General features: G+C 42.0%; 1 long non-coding RNA gene across 1 annotated transcript in view; it reads left to right on the forward strand.

The window, feature by feature from the left end:
* The first annotated feature begins 6488 nt into the window (after positions 1–6488).
* LOC311614488 overlaps positions 6489–21647 on the forward strand; it is a 350039-nt gene continuing 334880 nt past the window's right edge. Inside the window, exon 1 of the long non-coding RNA XR_014793675.1 lies at positions 6489–6655. This is a non-coding gene — a long non-coding RNA (uncharacterized lncRNA). The remainder of the gene's footprint in view (positions 6656–21647) is intronic.

Here is a 21647-nt window from a genome sequence, read left to right on the forward strand (position 1 = left end):
CTAAATGTAAGCTTTCTCTCTCCCAGTCCTAGACCATCGGCTCTTCTATTTTATCCCATTATCCTGTCAAATGTGCTGTGACGATGTGGCTGAGTCATTAGGAAAGAACTGAGCAAAGAACTTCATGAATATCCCTCACACCCATAGTGTCAAATAGTACAGGAGTGTCTGGGAGTCAGGATTGTTCCAAAAAGATTAAGGGGACCAGGCTTTTATTTGGTCCTTTGGGGAGGTGTGTATGACCATTCATTCAGGAAAAGGCTCTTTGTGACTGACTATGCCAGGTTATGGTCTTTACTTGCATGAACCATGGGCGGTTCTTGAAAGACCTCCTTCCATTATGTGCAATGTTATGTTTCCTGAATACTATTGCATGCTGTGTTGCTCTGGGCAGGTGCTTCCTATTCACATCTATTGTCTTTAAATAAAACTCAGAATATCTGTGTTTTATGAGCTAGTACAATAAAAGGTACAAAGATAACCCTGGTGTTTTCACAGCTTTAACATGTAGGATGAACTAAAAGTTTCTCTCTTGATTCGCATCTCATGGGTTTATGAAATGCAGGTGGTATTTACATCATACCAGAAACCTACTCATGATCAACAGAGTTTAGGTTGCTGTGCCACTGGCAACAGCTGATTTATCTTTTCCTTGACATGCTTGATATTTCTGATTTATCTTTTAATCTGTGACTTCCTGGTTTCTGGCTACCTTCAACGTTTTACCCTTTTCCCATCATCTGCTCTTCTGACCTGCTCTATCTGCAGTATTTTCTAATAATAACCCGCATATTTGTTTTTAGATAGACATAGGTGCCTCACTAGATCTTGACACAAGCTTCTAGTTTCTTGAATTTTTCTTGGAATAAGGTGAAAGCAACATTCTTCACAGTTTGATCCTATCACCAGTAGACGAGTCGTGTTGAACATTGTTAGCAGTAGAATAAGCAGATGATCCAGCTTCCGTTTAATTTTGTGCTTTATATATTTGTTTCATATTCTGTTTGATATCTTTCGTGTATGGTTATCTTCAGTGGAACAAAGCATTGCAGCAGCATTTTTTCAATGATTTCTACAGATATGTTACTGTCAGACAATTGCAAATAACCAATGTGCTATGTGTGATACACTTTTATAAAGTAGCTTTTTCTGGACAACACAGTCGAGATTTATTTCATCACCGTTTTTCTGTTTTCAGGTTGTGAGCATAAAACACATGATACGGAGACCTGTTCTGAACACAGTGAATGTGTGCAGGGGGAGTCACAGGATAGTGCTTCTAAGACAGCTTCAGCAACTCAGAGGACCCCTCTCTGTGAGATGTGTTTCTCTGTGTTAAAAGATAGTCTGCACCTGACTGAGTCACAATCAGCAGAATTTGAACAGAAAGCATTCTTCAGTGATGCATGTGTGAGAGACTTCTCTTTCAGTGACAACCCTCACCAGCCACACAGAGATGCCAGTGGAGAGAAGCTATGGAAGGAAGCTGTGGACCAGGCCTCACTTGTGACCAGGTGCAGTTTCTATTTATTAGGGCTGTCTTCAACCAGTACGGAGGTTGGGAAAGGCTTCCCAGACATCTCAGAGCTTCTTAAGGCGCAGGCTACTATCAACACCGAGGAGCCACACAATTGTGAGATTTCAGAAGAATTTCCTGAAAGAAAAAGGCATCACCAATGGGATGAAAGTGAAAAAGCTGCCTGCCACAAACAGATCTTTGTTCAACATCAGGGTGTCTACTCTGGAGGAGTGCATTATGAGTGTAATACAAGTGGGAAAGTTTTCAGATCTATCTCAAATCTCAAGAGACATAAGAGAGTTCACACCAAAGAAAAGTCCTATGAGTGTACTGATTGTGGGAAGCTGTTCCATCACAGGTCTTCCCTCACTATACACCACAGAGTTCACACAGGAAAAAAACCTTACCAGTGCACTGAATGTGGAAAATCATTTAGTCAGAAATGTAACTTCTTACGCCACAAGACAGTTCACACTGGCGAAAAGCCATATCAATGTAGTGATTGTGGGAAGTACTTCAGTCAAAGGTTTAAACTCATGGAACACCTCAGAATTCACACTGGTGAGAGACCATATGTGTGTAGTGATTGTGGGAAGTCATTCAGGCACATGTTCACTCTCACACAGCACAAGAGAGTTCACACTGGAGAAAAACCTTATGAGTGTAGTGATTGTGGGAAGTCATTCAGAAAGATCTGCACTCTCAGAGAACACCAGAGAGTTCACACTGGAGAAAAACCTTATGAGTGTAGTGATTGTGGGAAGTCATTCAGAAAGATCTTCATTCTCAGAGAACACCAGAAAGTTCACACTGGAGAAAATCCATATGAGTGTGGTGAATGTGGGAAATCATTTAGGCGAAAATCTGATTACACAGAGCATCACCGAATTCACACTGGGGAAAAGCCATATGAGTGTGGTGAATGTGGGAAATCATTTAGGAGAAAATCTGATTAAACGAATCATCACCAAATTCACACTGGGGAAAAGCCATATGAGTGTCGTGATTGTGGGACGTGCTTCAGTCAAAGGTCTAACCTCCGAAAACACCAGAGAGTTCACACTGGAGAAAAGCCTTATTTGTGTAGTGAATGTGGAAAATCATTCAAGCAGATATCCACTCTCAAAGGAACATCAGAAAATTCACACTGGAGAAAAGCCTTATGAGTGTAGTGAATGTGGGAAATAATTTCGGCGAAAATGTACTTTCACAAAACATCAGAGAATTCACACTTATTGAGAAAAGCCATATTAGTGTTTTAAATGTAGGAAGTCATTTAGGCAAAAATCTGCTTTCACAAAGCATCACAGAATTCACACTGGAGAACACCATATGAGTGTAGTAATTCCGAAAAGTAAATCAGCCACACCTGCACTCTCAGGGAGCACAACTGAAGTCAATTTATATGGTGTACTTACAGTCTTAATTTCATCATTAATATTCAGAGTCACTCTTATTTACGTCTAAGCATTCATTAATCCATTCAGTTACATGTAGGTGTGTAGAATTTGAATATTTCCTGGTGTAAATACTTTCATTATGGTTCTCTTTAAACTGTCAAATTATTGCATTGAACACAGACCTGCTTAGATATTTCAGTAGCACAGCATTGTACTTTATTTCATAATCATGGGAGACACTACAGTTAGATTAGATGGAAAATGCATCTTGTGGATATGTCAAAATAATTTCAGGTCATGCGGCTTGTTTGGTCTTTGAGAACAATCTGATGTCCTCCATCACTATTTCCTATAACTAGAGTCACTTGCAGAAAAAATAATCTCAAGGGTTTGTTGGATTCCCTTGTCCCCTCCAGGGAGGTCACTTCAAGTTGTTGCTCAACAGGCAAGGACTCAAAGCTAGAGGATGGATAATCTTGTAATCAGCCCAGGATGTGTCCTTTGTAATCAGTAAGCTTTGCTGTTGATTCCAATGGCAATATTCTTCAGTGCTTGCCAACATTTGCTGCCACTGAGGCAAGGTTGGTCTTCCCAGGAAATGAGAACTGACATGCAACAGGGAGCACCTTTCTAATGGGTGCTTTTAGGTCAGCTCTGACCGAGAGGGAAAGCTGTGAAACTGTCACATGTGACATAAACACATCTCTAACTCATACACAGGGTGGCGCTATAATAGGCTCACTGTTGGAAGTTCAGATTATATTTTAAAAATATTTTAGAAAATAATTTTATTCATTTTGGGGTGGGAGAGAGAAATAGTTTGAAAGAAAGAGATAAACATAGATCTGGTCTCTGGATGTGAAGTGACCTGGAATCAAACCAGAGACCTTTCTTTAAAGGAATGACTCCCAACTAACTGAGGACACTGGCTGGACCATACTGTGTTCCTGCATTATTATTATTAATGATTAAATTATTTTTCATACCAACAACTCTAAACCTTCTTTAGCCATATCCTGCATTTTCCTATTGCCCTGTTGGAAATTTTCTTTCTGCCTTTATTGGCCCTCCATGCAATCATGGATTTTTCCATTCTTTACACTACAATAGTTCATACTGTTAATGATTTGATTGGTGCTATTTGACGTGTACTTTTTAAGAAATTCTGATTTCCTCGAAGCTACACAGTCATTTTGAGATTCAATACAAATGCTTATGTGAAGAGTGATTTTTTTTTTAATTCCTGAGTAATACTGGATACTGTGAATAACATTCAATTCTGTATATAGACATATGTTTTACTAATCAAACTGTTGTGTAGGTGAATGTTTTACATTTAAGATATATGGAACTGTGAGCCAAAAATGGTCATTTCCTTTGCCTTCCCCCTAACTCATATTATACAAAATTCCAATATTTCTGCTACCCTGCAAGGACATACAATGGTTAACCTTTTCAAATAGTAAGCCTGGACATGCACATAATGTTAACATGCTTTTGCTTTAATTCCATCTACTGAAAACTTTTTTATGTTGAACATTTGTTTTTATCACCCTTATTTAAATGTCTCCTGAGAATATTTTGCAAATTGTTTAAATAAATCTATTATTTTACCCAAGGAGGACTGTGCAGCATCTAAGACATATGCTTAAATATCCGTAATTCCTCACTGACTCAAGTGACTCTTTGCCATATGGAACCATAGGTTTTGTATCCTGAAAGGAAAACTATTTTATTCAGTTTTAATGATGTGCACAACTGATGTCAACTTATACAATATACTGACACATTTCATCTGCATTGTTAACATTCGGAGCCACTGTTATTTAAGTCTAAGCATTCATTAATACATTAAGTGGTGTGTAGGTTTGTAGTATTTGTCAATTTCCTGGTGTAAATACTCTCATTACAGTTCATTTTAAACTGTCAAATTGATTGCAATGAACATGGACCTGATTAGATATTTCAGTAGCACATTGTTGTATTCATGGCACTGCAGGCAACATTTGTTGGCCATTATTCTGCCTACCACAGTTTGAATCGGGAAGAGTAAACTGAGAAGGGACAAGTGCAACAAACATTTAGGTCTGGAAAGAGGCAGCCTGGGGACATTGCCCCTGTAGTGAGCCCTAAGCCAGGAGAGAGAAAAGCAAATAGGCACCATGGGTTACCCCAGAAAACTCCCAAAGGTGCCTGAGTTAATGAATTCTGTATCCCTTGAAAAGAGAGCAAAGCTGGGGCCAAAAACAAGAGGATTGGTCCTCAACTCGGTGTTGTTGAGTCAAATCAATTTTAACACTAATCTTTCTTTTATTGATTTTTCAGAGAGAGGGGGAGATGGAGAAACATCAGTAACGAGAGAGAATCATTGCCCAGTTGTTTCCCGCATGCCCCCTACAGGGATGGAGCTCCCCAACCTAGTAATGTGCCCTGACCTGGAATCGAACCAGAGATACCTTGGTTCATGGGTCCATGCCCAACAACTGATCCATGCCATGTGCGCAAACTATGTTCTTTATTGTTGGCTCTATTACACATAGACCCAATTTCCCCCATCCTCATCTTCCTTTGCTTCCCTCTACCCTTCCCCCACCATTTCTAGGCACTCAGCACATAATTGGCTATGTGCATGGACTATGCATGTATGTACATACTTTAAAAATATATTTTTATTGATTTTAGAGAAAGGAAGGGAGAGGAGAAATACATACATTAATGATGAGAGAGAATCATTGATTAGCTGCCTGCTGCGTATCCCCATCCTCACCCAACTGAGAATTGAACCTACAAACCATGTATGTTCTCTGACCAGGAATAGAACCATAACCTCAGGGATCATGGGTTAGTGCTCAACCATTGAGATACACCCTGTGGGCTATATTATTTAAGATAAAAAAATGCATTTAAAAAATACACATTTCATTGATATTTTACAGAGTGGAAGGGAGAGGGATAGTTAGGAACATCATTCAGCCCCCTCCAGCATGCTCCGTACTGGGTAGGTGTCCACAACCAAAGTACGTGTCCTTGATCGGAATCGAACCTGAGACCCTTGAGTCCCAAGTCCAATGCTCTATCCACTGAGACAAACTGATTAGGGATAAAACAAAATACAAAATATTTTTATCACTGATAGTAATAGATATCTCCCATTTTCGCCTGTGCATATATTCTTTGGCGTAATCTCACCCAGTTCTCCCCACACCCCTATCCTGGGAGATCTTCCAGTCTGTTCCACTGAACCAGGCCTCTGGCCCCATCTTTTCCTTCCCCAGGGCCACTTGCTGAACCCCATCACCTTTATTCCCTAAAGTAATGGGCTGGGAAGCTACCTCTCTTTGGTGTTTGAGAAAACTACATTACCCAGAAAGCAATGCGACCACGTAGGTGGCGCTAAAGGGCCCTTTTGTGTCAGTGCATCCGGTTAGGGCGGGACTTCCGCCTTCGTCCTCCTGGCGGACATTTTTGAACTCCAGGTTCTTCAGGGACTCCCAGGCCTCAGTTCACTGGTCATGACAAGGAGGAAGCGGAGGAGGTGGAGGAGGCCTAGAACCCAACGCCCTTGCTGTGCAGGGCGCGTCTGAGGCGCCTGGAGCCCTCACAGCTCGAGGAGATCGGCGTCTCCGCGCCCCCGGCTCCTCTCCGCTCCCAGCGTCCCCGCAGCCTGATCCCCGGACCCTCCCGCCTGGGGAGCGGCCTCCCCGGTCCCGCCGCCCCGGGCCCCGCGCTCAGGATGGTGAGTCCCTCCTAGGGGAGCGGGGGTGACAGGGAGGAGGGTGGAGGGTGGCAGAGCCATCCTGTGAGGAGGCGGTGGTGGGACTGAGCGGGGAGGATGGGGACACCCGGCTCTACTTTGCATGTAAAGTAAGTTGAACAGATTTTAACGTTGGTAAAGCAGGGACACCACAGGGGGAGAGGTGGAGAGGGGGACTTGATTAAAAATTTGGTCTCTATGGAGCAACGAAAATTTTCATAGAATGCAAAAATATTATTGTAATTAATACATAAGTACAATTTACAAATATAATAAAGACATGTATAGTATTCTTTTATTCTTTGGCATACCTCTCATTTGAGTGAATTCTAACAGCTGATCAACAATGCGACCTTTGATAAGCAGATCTCGATAATCAGTTCTCAACAATTATTTGTTATGATTAAAGTTTAACATTATAAAATGAGCAAAAATAAGATAAAACTCATATCCGGACTACTTAGCCACCTGGCCGCCGAAAACCGTCTCCTTCACGTTCTCCTGTCATTCCCTAGCTTGCCGTGCATTCTTTCCAAACATCGGGATTTTTTAAAAAACGTCGCGGGGACGCAGGACCAATTGTTAAAAATTGGGAGATCTGGTCACCTTAGTGTACAGGAAACAAAGAGATGAGGTGTGGTTTTGCATAAGGAGTTTTACTTTCATTCTCAAACGCTGGGGTCAACAATGGTGGGGGGAGGAACTGAAAGGTTCCAGGTTCCATTCCAGTCAAGGGCATGTACCTTGGTTGCAGGCACAGCCCCAGTGGGGGGCGTGCAGGAAGCAGCTGGTTGATATTTCTTTCTCATCAACGTTTCTAACTCTATCCCTCTCAATTCCTCTGTGTAAAATCATTAAGATATATTTAAAAAAAAAAAAAAAAAAAAAAAAAGGGGGGACATTTTCTGTGTTCAAAGTAGGGTTCAAACTTTTCCTACCATTGCTCAGAGGAAGAACAAACTAGAAGACCGAGGACAGCGGTTGTGGACAGGGAGGGGTAGTCCTGTAAATGATAAGGGAACTGGAAGACTGAGCACTGAGGACTGACCCCTGACATTACACAGGCACCTGGAGGGCACTGAGCAGCCTGAGACTGTGGATCCTGGTGGTGGATTCCAGGCTCTCAACAGGGGACTGGGTGGTAGAGCTTATTTCAGGGCCTCCCAGTCTTGTGGCCTCTGAGATAGTTGTGTTGTGGGAAATGTCCAGCCACTGTTCTAGGTCTTTGACCTGGGGACCCTGATGAGACATCAATCCCAGAATTCTAAGTTCCAGAACTAGGGTCATGTGACTGGTCCCCGTTTTGGGCAACCAGTGTGATGGGATGTGAGAAGTTTTTCCAGTCATGGGTTCCTATATGGGTAAAGGCTTGGAGTGAATTCTGAGCTCATCCAGGACCCCTAAGGTGCTTCCTCTTTTTTTAAATCCTTTTAATGAGGAACTGGAAATAATGGGACAAGAGTCAGGTCTTGAGTAGCTTTCTGACAATGGGGAAGTCTGTTCTGTAGGTGGTGGGAGGTTAGGAGAAATGGAGGCAGGGTATCTGACCCAGGTGTTATTAGACTCCCTGAGGCTGCTGCATGTTGAACCATATAGATGGGATGGAGGCAGTAGAAAGACTAAGATGGATGCTGCTGTGATCGTCTTGATTAGTGTTATAGTAATTCACCCTGAGGGTGGCTGTGGAGTCAAAATAAGCTTTGGAATCTGGATTGGTGTTTTAGGTGTGGCCACCAGGATTTTCTAATTTGGAGGTTGAGAGAGAGGTAAGAGTCAAAGATGAAGTGAAAGATTGCATTTTGCAACTGGAGGAATGGAAGGGCTATCAGCTGAGATGCAGATATTCATAGTAGAAATGGGGGATACCAAAACTTTTATATTCTACCTGTTAGATTTGTGATATTTCAGGGAGCAGATCATAAGTGACTGGAACTCTGAGGCACAGTTCAGGGTGAAAACTTCTGGAAAATGTAGGCAGAGTGTAGGGACTAAGGAAGTATTGTGGATCATCCTATTTTCATCCCCTTTTGAATTGGAAACTGAAGAGCAAATGAGATGAGACTGCAGCTGTTACATATTCATTTATTAAACATATAGCAGGATATTGCTGTGAGTTTGAGCCTTGGTTGTTTTCCTCATTCTGGTTGATTTGCTTAGGGCATGAGTGGTCATTGGTGAGACTCACTGGCCATTGGGTAGAGGGCCATAGACTATTGAGCCTGAGTGATGAAAGCTGTCACTTGTAAAGGCAGATCCGGTGCAGTGCTAGTGTAGGTGGCATCTGGATATGAGACCTGATGAGTTTCTCAATAGCTGAGGTTGCTAGAAAACACAATCTGAGAGAAAGGCCTTCATTGTGGGACTGGAGGCTACCTCAATTAGTGTGTACTTTCAGAGTTGGTGTAGAACTTATTCCTCTTTGAATTCATCAAGCAGTATTTATACGGCAAATGCTGACCAATGAGAAGGAAGTGAAGGAGATGACTTTGGGGGCTATGGGTGGGAGTGCAGGTGTGAGACAGGTGTGGGAGAAAGAAAGCTGTGCCCTTGGAGAGGGCATGTGCATTAAAGGCTGCAGAACAATGGCATTTCAATAAGAGGGAATGAAGGTTGAGTCCATTACCTGCTGATACTACACAGTGGTGAATTTTCAGGTAAATTCCTGAAAAGAGAATGCATTGTGGTGCTACATCCCTAGTTGAAAGCTTAAGTGAAATACGTGTGCTCACTAGCCTCTTGTTGTTGAGGGCTGTTACAGTGATCAATAGGAATGGGATAGCATACATCACCTTCCTTTGGGCTTGAAAAACTCCACTGGCTTTGGAAGGCAGAATGGTACGAGAAATATATTAAAGAGGTGGTGGATTAAAATTTTGGAAAAGAAGATGATTAGGAAATAAACTGCTCATCACGGCATCCTTGTGTTACATTTGAATTTGTGCCTCTGGGAATGAAGTTGTGTGAGAGAAGAGTGGTTCAATGAATTATGACCAAGAGACAGAGCAAAATAATAGATTCATCACTCTGGTGTTGGGTTCAAATGATTGAAGTGAGATACAATAATTATTGGGGCCTTACAATGGGAATTCAGGACACAACAGAGTATTGCCTGATAAGCATCATGTCAAATCCTCACACTCTCATTATGGACACCATCTCTCCCTACCCTGTGTTCATAACACCAGTTTATTGAAAATGGGCAGTGTGGCCTGCATATGAGTCTTCCAGCACAGGTATCATATATATGGTCACATACCCTTATTGGTGTAGGAAGATACAGTATCAGTAGAAATATAAGGAGAGAGGGACTTTGAAGGCACCAAGTCCTTGGGTCCTTTCCTTATGTGGGGAGTTCAGGGAGCAGATGGATACGGCTGTTGGGGAGGATGAACATAATATCATAGCAGAGAAACTGAACATGGACTGAACTGTGTCCATTGTGACAGATATTAACTTTGAGGACGTGGCCATCACCTTCTCTCAGGAGGAATGGGAGCTCCTTGATGAGGCTCAGAGATTTCTATACCGCAGGATGATGCTGGAAGTTTTTGCACTTGTATCATCAGTAGGTAATTCTCCTAGTGTTGTGAGGTGATGTCCTCTCTTTCTTTATTCTCCAAATAAACTTTCTCCCAGACCTAGATCTTGGAATCTTCTATTTTATCCCATTTTCCTGTCAAATCTGCTGTGGCAGAGAGTGCTGAGTCATTTGGAAAGACCTGAGCAAAGGACTCCATGTATACCCCTCACAACTATAGCATCAAATAGTTCAGGAAGTGTCTGGGAGCCAGGAATGTTCCAAACAGCTTAATGGCACCAAGCTTGTACTTTATATTTTGGGAGGTGTCTATGACCACATGCATTAGTTCAGTTAAAGGCTCTTTGTGACTGACAGTGCCAGGTTATGATCTTTACTTGCATGAACCATGGATGGTTCTTGAAAGACCTCTTTCCATTGTTTGTAATGTTATGTTCTGTGAATACTATTGCATGCTGTGTTGCTCTGGGCAGGTGCTTCATATTCAGCTCTATTGTCTTTCAATAAAACTCAGAATATCTGTGTTTTATGAGCTTTTACAATAAAATATACAAAGATAGCCAAAACAGATTTGGCTCCGCGGTAGAGCATCGGTCTGTGTACTGAAAGGTCCCAGGTTCGATTCCGGTCAAGGGCATCTACATTGGTTGCAGGCACATCCCCGGTAGGGGTTGTGCAAGAGGCAGCTGGTCGGTGATTCTCTCTCATCAACATTTCTAGCTCTCTATCTCTCTCTCCCTTCCTCTCTGTAAAAAAAAAAAAAAAAAAAAAAATCAAAGATAACCCTGGGGTTTTCACAGGATGAACATAAAGGATGATCTGAAAGGTTCTCTCTATATTTGCAACTCATGGTAATTATGACAATTATGACCTGAGGCAAGCTTCTCATTTCTTGAATTTTACTTGGAATAAGATGTAAGCAATATTCTTCACAGCTTGCCCATGTCACCTGCAGACAAGTCCTGTTGAACACTGTTAGCAGTAGAAAGAGTAGATGATCCAGCATCTGTTTCATGTGCTGTTTGCCATTTTTGTTTCATATTTTGCTTGAGATACTTAATGTATAGTGATTTTCAGTGGCACAGAGCATCACAGTATTATTTTTTCAATCCTTCCTATAGACATGTTACTGTCACAGGATTGCATGTAAACAATGGGTTATGTGTGATACACTTTTATAAAGAGACTTCTCCCTGTCACCACAGTGGACATTTATTTCATCACCATTTCACTGTTTTTAGGTTGTGGACATAAAACACATGATGCTGAGGCCTGTTCTGAGCAGAGTGAATGTGTGCAAGGGGAGTCACATTAGAGTGCTTCAAAGACAGCTTCAGCAACTCACAGGACCCCTCTCTGTGGCAGTTGTTTCTCTATGTTAAAAGATAGTCTGCACCTAAGTCACAATCAGCAGAATTTGAGCAGAAAGCATTCTTTAGTGATGCATGTGTGAGAGACTTCTGTTTCAGTGACAACCCTCACCAGCAACACCGACCTGCCAGTGGAGAGAAGCCTTGGAAGGAAGCTGTGGACAGGCTTCATTTGTGACCAGGTGCAGCTTGTATTAATCAGGGGTGTCTTCAACCAGTATGGAGGTTGGGAAAGACTTCCCAGACATCTCAGAGCTTCTTCAGGCCAAGGCCACTGTCAACACTGAGGAGCCACACAATTCTGAGATTTCAGAGGAATTTCCTGATAGAAAACGGCATCATCCATGGGATGAATGTGAAAAAGCTGCCTGCCACAAAATGAACCTTGTTCAACATCACGGTGTCTGCTCTGCAGTAGTGCATTATGAGTGTAATACATGGGGGAAAATTTTCAGATGTATCTCAAATCTCAATAGACATAAGAGAGTTCACACTGGAGAAAAGTCATATGAGTGTACTGATTGTGGGAAGCTGTTCAATCACAGGTCCTCCCTCACTAAACACCATAGAGTTCAAAAAGGAGAAAAACCTTACCAGTGCAGTGAATGTGGAAAATCATTTAGTAAGAGTTCTCACCTCTTACGTCTCAAGAGAGTTCACACTGGGGAAAAGCCATATCAATGTAGTGTTTGTTGGAAGTGCTTTAGTCAAAGGTCTAACCTCATTAAACACCTCAAAATTCATACTGCTGAGAGACCATATGTGTGTAGTGATTGTGGGGAGTCATTCAGGCACATGTTGACTCTCACACAGCACCAGAGAGTTCACAATGGCGAAAAGCCTTATGAGTGTAGTGATTGTGTAAAGTCATTCAGAAAGCTCTGCACTCTCAGAGAATATCAGAGACATCACACTGGAGGAAAGCCATATGAGTGTAGTGATTGTGGGAAGTCATTCAGGCAGATCTTCACTCTCAGGGAACATCAGAAAGTTCACACTGGAGAAAAGCCTTATGAGTGTAGTGAATGTGGGAAATCATTTAGGAAAAAATGTACTTTCACAAAACATCAGAGAATTCACACTTATTGAGAAAAGCCATATGAGTGTTTTAAATATGGGAAATCATTTTGGCAAAAATCTGCTTTCATCAGGCATCACAGAGTTCACACTGGAGAACAACCATATGAGTGTAGTATTTAATTAAAGTAAATCAGTCCCACCTGCACTCTCAGAGAGAACAACCGAAGTCAACTTATATGATGTTCTTACACTTTTAATTTCATCGTTAATATTCAGAGCCACTCCTATTTAAATCTAAGCATTAATTAATCCATTAAGTTACATGTAGCTGTGTAGAATTTGATAATGTTCTTGTGTAAATACTCTCATTATGGTTCTCTTTAAAATGTCAAATGATTCCATTGAACACGGACCTGCTTAGATATTTCGGTAGCACAGCATTGTACTTTATTTCATAGTCATGGAAGACACTACAGTTAGATTAGATGGAAAATGCATCTTCTAGATATGTCAAAATGATTCCAGGTCATGTGGCCAATTTGGTTTTTGAGGACAGTCTGAGGACCTCCATCACTATTTCTTATAGCTGGAGTCACTGGCAGAAAAAATAATATCAAGGATTTGTGGATTCCCTTGTCCCCTCTATGGATGTCACCTCAAGGTTGTTGCTCAACAGGCAAGAACTCAAAGTTAGAGGATGGATTATCCTGTAATCAACTGCAGCATGTGTCTTTTGTAACCAGTCAGCAATCCTGCTGTTTCCAATATCAATACTCTACACTGCTTGCCAACAATTGCTGCCACTGAGGCAAGGTTGGTCTTCCCAGGAAATGAGAACTGACATGCAACAGGGAGCACCTTTCTAATGGGTTCTATTTGGTGAGCTCTGACCTGGAGGGAAAGCTGTGAAACTGTCACATGTGACATAAACTAACCACTAACTCATACACAGGATGGCGCTATAATCGGCTCACAGTTGGAAGTTCAGATAGTATTTTTTAAAATATTTTAGAAAATGATTTTATTCTTTTTTCGGGTCGGAGAGAAAAAGAGGCTGGAAGAATGAGATAAACATAGATTTGCTGTCTTCTTGCCCCCTGTTGGGGATACATTGGTGGTTGTGTACTGACCTGGAATCAAACCAGAGAACTTTCTCTGAAAGGGATGACACCTAAGGAACTGTGGACACTGGTTGGACCACACTTTGTTCCTTTATTATTATTATTAAAGATTATATTATTTTCCATACACACAACTCTAAGCCTTCTTTGCCATATCCTGTATTTTCTACAGCCCTGTTGTTTTCTCTCTGACTTTCTTGGCCCTCCATGCACTTATGGATTTTACTATCCTTTACAATAGAATAGTTCATACTGTTCATAATTTTATTGGCACTATTTGAAGTGTACTTTGCAACAAATGCTGGTTTCCTCCAAACTACACAGTCATTTTGAGATTCAATACAAATGCTTATGTGAGGAGTAATATTTTTATTGCTATGTAGTACTGGATTCTGTAAATAACCCCTTTATTTGTTGATTTCTGTTTGTTATTTCTAGGTTTCGGGTATTATAAATAAACCTTTTGGGAATATTTTCATTCAATCCTCTATATTAGGGGTGTCGCTCAATCAGAGAAGGGGCCAAAATCTAAAATCCAGCCTAAATCGCGGGCCGAATGGTTTACTGAACAGTCATAAACTGACAATGTCATAAACTGACAGCGGAGTGCAGTGATGACAGCGCGGTGCGGGCCACATTGCAAGGCCTGGCGGGCTGGATTTGGCCCGCGGGCCTTGTGTTTGACACATGAGCTCTATATGGACATATGTTTTACTTATCAAACTGTTGTGTAGGTGAATGTTTTACACAAGATATGCAGAGCTGTGAGCCAAAATGGTCATTCTTTTTGCCTTTCCCCTAACCCACATTGTATAAAAATTCCAATTTTTCTGCTACCCTCCAAGGATATACAATGGTTAACCTTTTCAAATAGTAACCCTGGAAATACATATAATCTTACCTTGCTTTTGTTTTAATTTCATGTACTAAGGAATTTTTTATGTTGAATATTACTTTTATCTGCTTTGTTTAAATGTCTACTGAGAATCTTCTGCAAATTGTTTAAATAAATGTATTCTTTTGACCAAAAGAGGACTGTGCAGCATGTAAGACATATGCTTAAATATCCGTAATTCCTCACTGACTCGAGTGACTCTTTGCCATATGGAACCATAGATTTTGCATCCTGAAAGGAAAATTGTTTCATTCACTTTTAATGCTCTGCAACACTGAAGTCAAGTTATACAATATACTGACACATTTAATCTACATTGTTAACAATCGGAGCCACTCTTATTTAAGTCTAAGCATTCATTAATACATTAAGTGGCATGTAGGTTTGTAGTATTTGTCAATTTTTTGGTGTAAATACTCTCATGATTCTTTTTAAACTGTCAAAATGATTGCATTGAACATGGACATGATTACATATTTTTATAGCAAAATATTGTATTTTATTTTCCACAAATGGACACAGTGGCAACAAATATTATTCAGAACGTTATTAATAACAAAGTAAAATATTGGGAAATATCAAGCTTTAAACCTGGATTCAATTCCAGCTGATCGCACGTTCCTGGGTTTGGGGCACAATTCCCAGTCTAGGGCTTGCAGGAGGCATCTGGCAGGGGTCTTCAAACTACGGCCCGCGGGCCACATGCGGCCCGCAGAGGAGTCTGATCCGGCCCGCCAGGTTTTTTGGGCAGTGAGCGCAGCCGAGGTGTTACAGTAGGAATTAGTAGTTCATATATTCCGGCCCTCCAATTCTCTGAGGGACCGTGATCTGACCCCCACTTTAAAAAGTTTGAGGACCCCTGGTAGTGATTCTGTTCATTGATGTTTCTATCTCTCACCCCTTCCTTTCTCGGTGAAATATATATTTCAGAGAGTAATTTTTTAAAGAGAGTAAATTAGTATGACTCTGTATTTGTGGAGTCCCAAACTTTCCATGCTGGATAGCACGTAAGAATGGCAGAAATTCACTCTTTGTCCCATATTATGTTATTTTGCATTGCTGATCAAGGCCTTGAAAGAAAGTCCACATGACTTTGTGGTACTAGTTTGCAGTCTGGTGCCTCTCTTATTGTTGAGTTCAGTGGTCTCCCACATTAGGAGTTCTTTGTTGGGTCTGTGTGAACAATATGAAATATATTCTCTGTTCACAGTATTACATAATTATCAGCAATGTATAAGGGAACTCCTCCCTATATTAAAAAGCAGCCTTGTGCCATTAGGAATGAAATTTCATATGCTGGTGTCATTTGCTGTAAGACTCCGAGTTTTAAATAGAAGCACCATTAACATGGAAACACTGTATTCATAGAGAGTAGGAAAGACTGCAGTAAATTGGAGGGGGAAAATGCCTCTTGAAAACATATTTTTCAAATGGTCAAAGGTCTGTGGCTTGTATGATGTTTGCTTATAGACATTTTCAGGGCCCCCATAACTGTTTTTCTGTGGCTGAAGTCATTGGCAGAGAAGATAAACACTAATTTTTTAGTCCCTGACCCATCTGGGGTGGTTATCTCAAGAGTTCCTCAACTAAAAAGACCTAGTGGACTCCTGAGGCGGTCATATGCCTTGCACATGGGATATATCAACTTAAAGGTAAGAGAGGAAGGTGCCTGGGCTGCTCTAAGCATCACTCCTGGACCTGGCATCTCTGCTCATCTATTGAGTGTGCATGGTCTCCCCGTAACACCAGGGCCAGGAGGCAGAATAGGCACAGTGCTCTCTGCAGTGGGGATGGGGACAATATGAAGGCACCTCTTTCAGTACAGGTTCCTGCAGACAATGAACAGAAACCACAGGATCACCGTGGGTGTGAATCTCAGCGTTTTTCCAATCAGCCCCATCTGATGGAGCACTCAACTAGGCAATGCACATGAGGAGGCTTGGAGGCAGGGTAGTGACTGCTGTGAATATAAGAACATGGACAGTGGAATTCTTGTAGTCCAGTAACGTTCCCAGGCAACTCTCTTAATATGTGGACTTCACACCCACCACAGTGGAGGACCCAGGCAGCAGGGAGTAACCCATGGTCACACTCAAAAGTGGGTTCTGATTTTTAGGACAATGACATCTGCGAAAACGCCTTCTTTTTGAAGTTCACTCCTATAAATCTTGGGTTTTGGGAAGCTCAGGGATAAAGTCTCGGTGGATAAGGAGAAAGTCAACAAACCATCCTGATTAACATCCACTGCTATTCGCTACCAGTCCCTACTCTTCTCCTGTGCCCCGAGCAGCCCCAAAATGGCTGCCTCGTGTGGTCGCCTTTGACTGGGGCCCATCAAGTAGGTTAGGCTCTACTACTGACCGTGATGTTGGCTGCAGCCAGTGATAGGCTTTAACCAATGAAATGTGGGAGTCGAGCCAGTCGCCTTAACTGAAGAGTCTGGAACTAGAGGAATGAGAGACCCTCTCTGTCCATCTCTGATAACACCCCGCAGGAACGTACCTGTTGGCTGCTCCTTTATCCTGATTCCAGAAGAACCAGGGGTTCATGTGCTATGAACAAGAAGGATACCTTCTTTACTCTAAGCCACTAAAGCTTTGGGGTTGCTCATTACCCACAATAACATCTAGTCTTTCCTAATGGAAATGCATCTCCGATTCTACCATCTAGGAGGAAGCAGAGCCTAAAATTAGTAGGTAGAGCAATGTGGTTATTGACTCATGGGTTTGTCTTCTAGCCCTGCCTTTATTAACTCTACAAACAAGCAATTAATTTTGACTTGGAGCCTGGATTCCATTCCCATCAAATATATTGTGAAACCATATCAAATTACAAAGAGGATTAAATGAAATAATAATATATATAAAGCATTGAATCCAGGCTTGGCACCTGTAGGAAACATTCAGTAACTCTTAGCTCCTTAACATCTCAATGTGTACTGACTTCAGATATGCAGAGAATATTGAAAATGTCAATGTGTTGGCCTACATATCCTGTCAACTTTCTTTTTAAACCTGGATTACATATATTCTTTCATAGTCTGTCTTTTATCTTAATAATGATGTTTTAATGTTAAAAAAAAAATAGAGGTAAGCTGAAAAGGCTTCGTTTTACTGAGCATAGTCCCATGCACAGAAAGATTGCTGATTCAGTTCTTTTTTGAAGGCACCTGCTGTGGTTATGGGCTGTAGTCCATTAGTGGGTCATGTCCAGGAAGCCACTGTATGTTTCTAACCTTCTTCACTCTATAAAAGTCAATTAAAATACCTTTATATATCTTTATTTTTATTTGTTGCCTTAAGGGATAATTGAAATAATACTTTTCACCTGAGGGAGCATTCTAAGGGTTAGGGAATCTGAAATAATGTTTTTAAACAGGAGTTCAGTTTTGTAGATAACACTTCCTAGAAACCTGTGATGATCTCCTATAACCTAATGTTGTCTGTTCCCAATGTCACTTGTTTGCCCCAGAACAATATTCCCAATGGACAGAGAGTAATTGGGATCCAAGGGCCACATGCAAAGCAAGATTGCTGCATTACCCAAAGGGCCATGCGCTAAGGAGGGCTGGGCTTAGTCAATGACGCCCAGGGAAGGCGCATCATCCCTCTGCTCATTGGTTTGACTTTGACTTCCAGAGTCTTCTCTTGGTGGTGAATTTGACCTTTGCAGTGTGCTCACAGAATCAGAGGCTCCATTGCTGGGTCACGAGACATTAGAGGTAGCGTCCCCGCAGTGCAGTTGTCTGTGGCTGGTTGAGTCACAACAGGCTGTGACTGAGTTCTTTGTGTCACTAAACTACTTTCGGCTTCCAGATTTCAACCCAGCCTCACCTCATTCACCCTCCAGCCTTCGGTGTGGGTGTCTGTTCCGGTTCTGCAGTCCAGGTCTCAGCGTCAGAACAGTGAGTTGCTTGAGAGTCTCACATGGTGATTGGGTGGGACAAGGTAACAGGCTGAAAATGCACCATATAATGCCATGGTGGTGTGACTGGGGATGGCGGATTGGGGAAACCCTGATCAGTCTTATAGCTAAAAGCAACAAAGAAGATGAAGCAAAGTTTTGCTGTCATTTGCAGGAAGCTGCTGCCATTAATGGCTGGGATCTAAAGAGGGGCATGGTGGGAGTTAGGTTTCTAACATTGTCCAAAACTTCTCAGAGGAAAAGCATACTAGAAGAGAGAAGGTAGCAGTTAGGGACATGATGTAGGTGTCCTGGGAAAGCCCTGATGGAATGCGGACATCACCAAGTTTGTGGCTGGGCTAGTGCCCTGAGGAGCCTGAGACTGTGGGTCCTGCTGGTGGTTTCCACGCTATCAACAGGCCCTTACTTTCACCAGATTCTTGCAGATGCAGAATAAGTTAAGGGGACTGGGTGGTAGAGCTTATTTCAGGGCCTCCTAGTTTTGTGGCCTCTGAGGGAGTTGTGTCCTGGGAATGTCAGGCCAGTCTTCTAGGTCTTTAACCTGGGCACCCTAAGGGGACACCAAGCCCAGAATTCTAAGTCCAGTACTAGGGTCACATGACTGGTCCCTGTTTTTGGCAACCAGTGTGATGGGATGTGAGAAGTTGTTCCAGTCATGGGCTCCTATGTGGGTAAATGCTTGGAGTGAAAACTGAGCTCATTAAGGAACCCCAAGGTGTCCGCCCACTTTTCTTCCTTTTAATTAGGAACTGGAAACAATGGGACAGCACTCAGGTCTTGAGTAGCTTTGTGACAACGTGGAAGTCTGTTCTGTTGGTGATCTGAGCAATGGGAAGTTTGGAGCAATGGAGGGAAAACTTATGACCCAGGTGTCATTAGACTCTCTGTGGCTGCAGCAGACTGACCCATATAGATGGGTTGGAGGTGGTAGAAAGACTGGGATGGTTGCTGCTGTGATTGTCTTGGATAGTGTCATAGTTATTGGTCATGAAGGGGGCTGTGGAGGTGAAATAAGCTTGGGATTCTGCATTGGTGTTTTAGATGTGGCCACAGGATTTTCTAATTTGGAGGTGGAGAGAGAGGTAAGAGTGAAGGATGATGTGAAAGATTGCATTTGGCAACTGGTGGTATGGAAGGACCATCAGCTGAGATGCAGATATTCATAGTAGAAACTGTAATGTTCACTGGGGATACCAAAACGTGTATATTTTACCTATTAGCGTTGTGATATTTCAGGGAGCAGTTCATGAGCGACAGGAACTCTGAGGCACAGTTCAGAATGAAAACTTCTGTAAAATATAGGCAGAGTGTAGGGACTAAGGAAGTGTTGTAGGGACTAAGTAAGTGTTGTAGATCATGTTTTTTCTTTTTAATTGGAAAATGAAGAGCAAACAAGATGAGACAGCAGCTGCTGCATATTTACTTGTTAAACACATAACAAGATATTGTTGTGAGTTTGAGCCTGGGTTGTTTTCCTCATTCTGGTTGATTTGCTTAAAGCATCAGGGTCGTTGGTGAGACTCACTGAGCATTGGGTAGAGAGCCATAGACTATGGGACCTGATTGATGAAAAGAGGCCTTCATTGGAGGACTGAAGGTTGCCTCAGTGAGTGTGGACTCTCAGAGTTGCTGTAGAACTTAATCCTGTTTGATTTTGTCAAGCAGCATTTATACCACAAATGCTGACCAATGAGTAGGAAGTGAAGGAGATGACTTTGGGGACTGTGGTTGTTGGAGTGCAGGTGTGAGACAGGTGTGGGAGAAGGAATGATGTGCCCTTGGAGAGGGCATGTGCATTCCAGGCTGCAGAGATATGACATTTAAATAAGAGGGAATGCAGGTTGAGTCCATTACCGGCTGACAGTATAGAGTGTTGAATTTTCAGGTTAACTCCTGAAAAGAAGATGTATTGTGGAGGGACATTCCTGGTCGAAAACTTAGGTGAAATATGTGTGTCCACTGTCCTCTGTTGTTGAGGGCTGTTACAGTGATTATTAGGAATGAGATAGCATACATCACCATCCTTTGGACTTGAAAATCTCCACTGCCTTTGGAAGGCATAATGGTAAGAGAAATATATTAGGTGGTGGATTCAAATTTTGGAAAATAAAATGATTAGGAAATGAACTGTGCTAATCCCAACATACTTGTGTTACATTTGACTTTGTGCCTCTGGGAATGAAGTTGTGTGAGAGAAGTGTGTTTCAATGAATTTTGACCTAGAGGTTGTGCAAAATAATAGCTTCAGCACCCTGGTATTGGGTTCAAATGATTGAAGTGAGATACCATAATTATTGGGGTCTTAAAATGGGAATTCCGGGGGCAACAGAGCATTGCCTGAAAAGCATCATGTCAAATCCTCATGCTATCATTCTGGAAACTATTTCTCCCTACCCTGTGTTCATGACACCAACTATATTGAAAAGGGGTAGTGTGGCTTGCATGTGAGTCTCAGAGCACAGGTATTCTCTTTATCATCATCTACCCTTATTGTTGTGGGAAGGCACAGGAAAAGGAATATAAGGAGAGAGGGACTTTGATGGCACCAAGTCCTGGGTTCTTTACTTATGTGGGAGTTGAGGGAGGATATGGAGGTTAGGGAGGATGAACATAAAATCATAGCAGAGAAACTGATCATGGACTGAACTGTGTCTATTGTGGCAGGATATGAACTTTGAGGACGTGGCCATCACCTTCTCTCAGGAGGAGTGGGAGCTACTTGATGAGGCTCAGAGATTTCTATACCGCAAGATGATGCTGGAAGTTTTTGCACTTGTATCATCTGTAGGTAAGAGCTTCACAATTCTCCTATTGTCCTGAGGTGATGTCCTCTCTTTCCTATATTCTACAAATGTAAGCTTTCTCTCTCCAATACCGAGACAATGGGCTCTTCTATATTATTCCATTTTCCTGTCAAATATCAGGTAGCTAAGAGGGCTGAGTCATTTGGAAAGACCTGAGCAAAGGACTCCATGAATATCCCTCACACCCATAGCATCAAATAGTGCAGGAAGTGTCTGGCAGTCAGGATTGTTCTAAACAGCTTAATGGGCCTAGCCTTGCATTTCTTTCTGGAAGGTGTATATGTCCACATCTATGGCTTCCA

This window comes from Pipistrellus hanaki, assembly GCF_964339955.1.
Source record: "Pipistrellus hanaki genome assembly, chromosome: 21".
In the NCBI taxonomy this organism is placed as follows: Eukaryota; Metazoa; Chordata; class Mammalia; order Chiroptera; family Vespertilionidae; genus Pipistrellus; species Pipistrellus hanaki.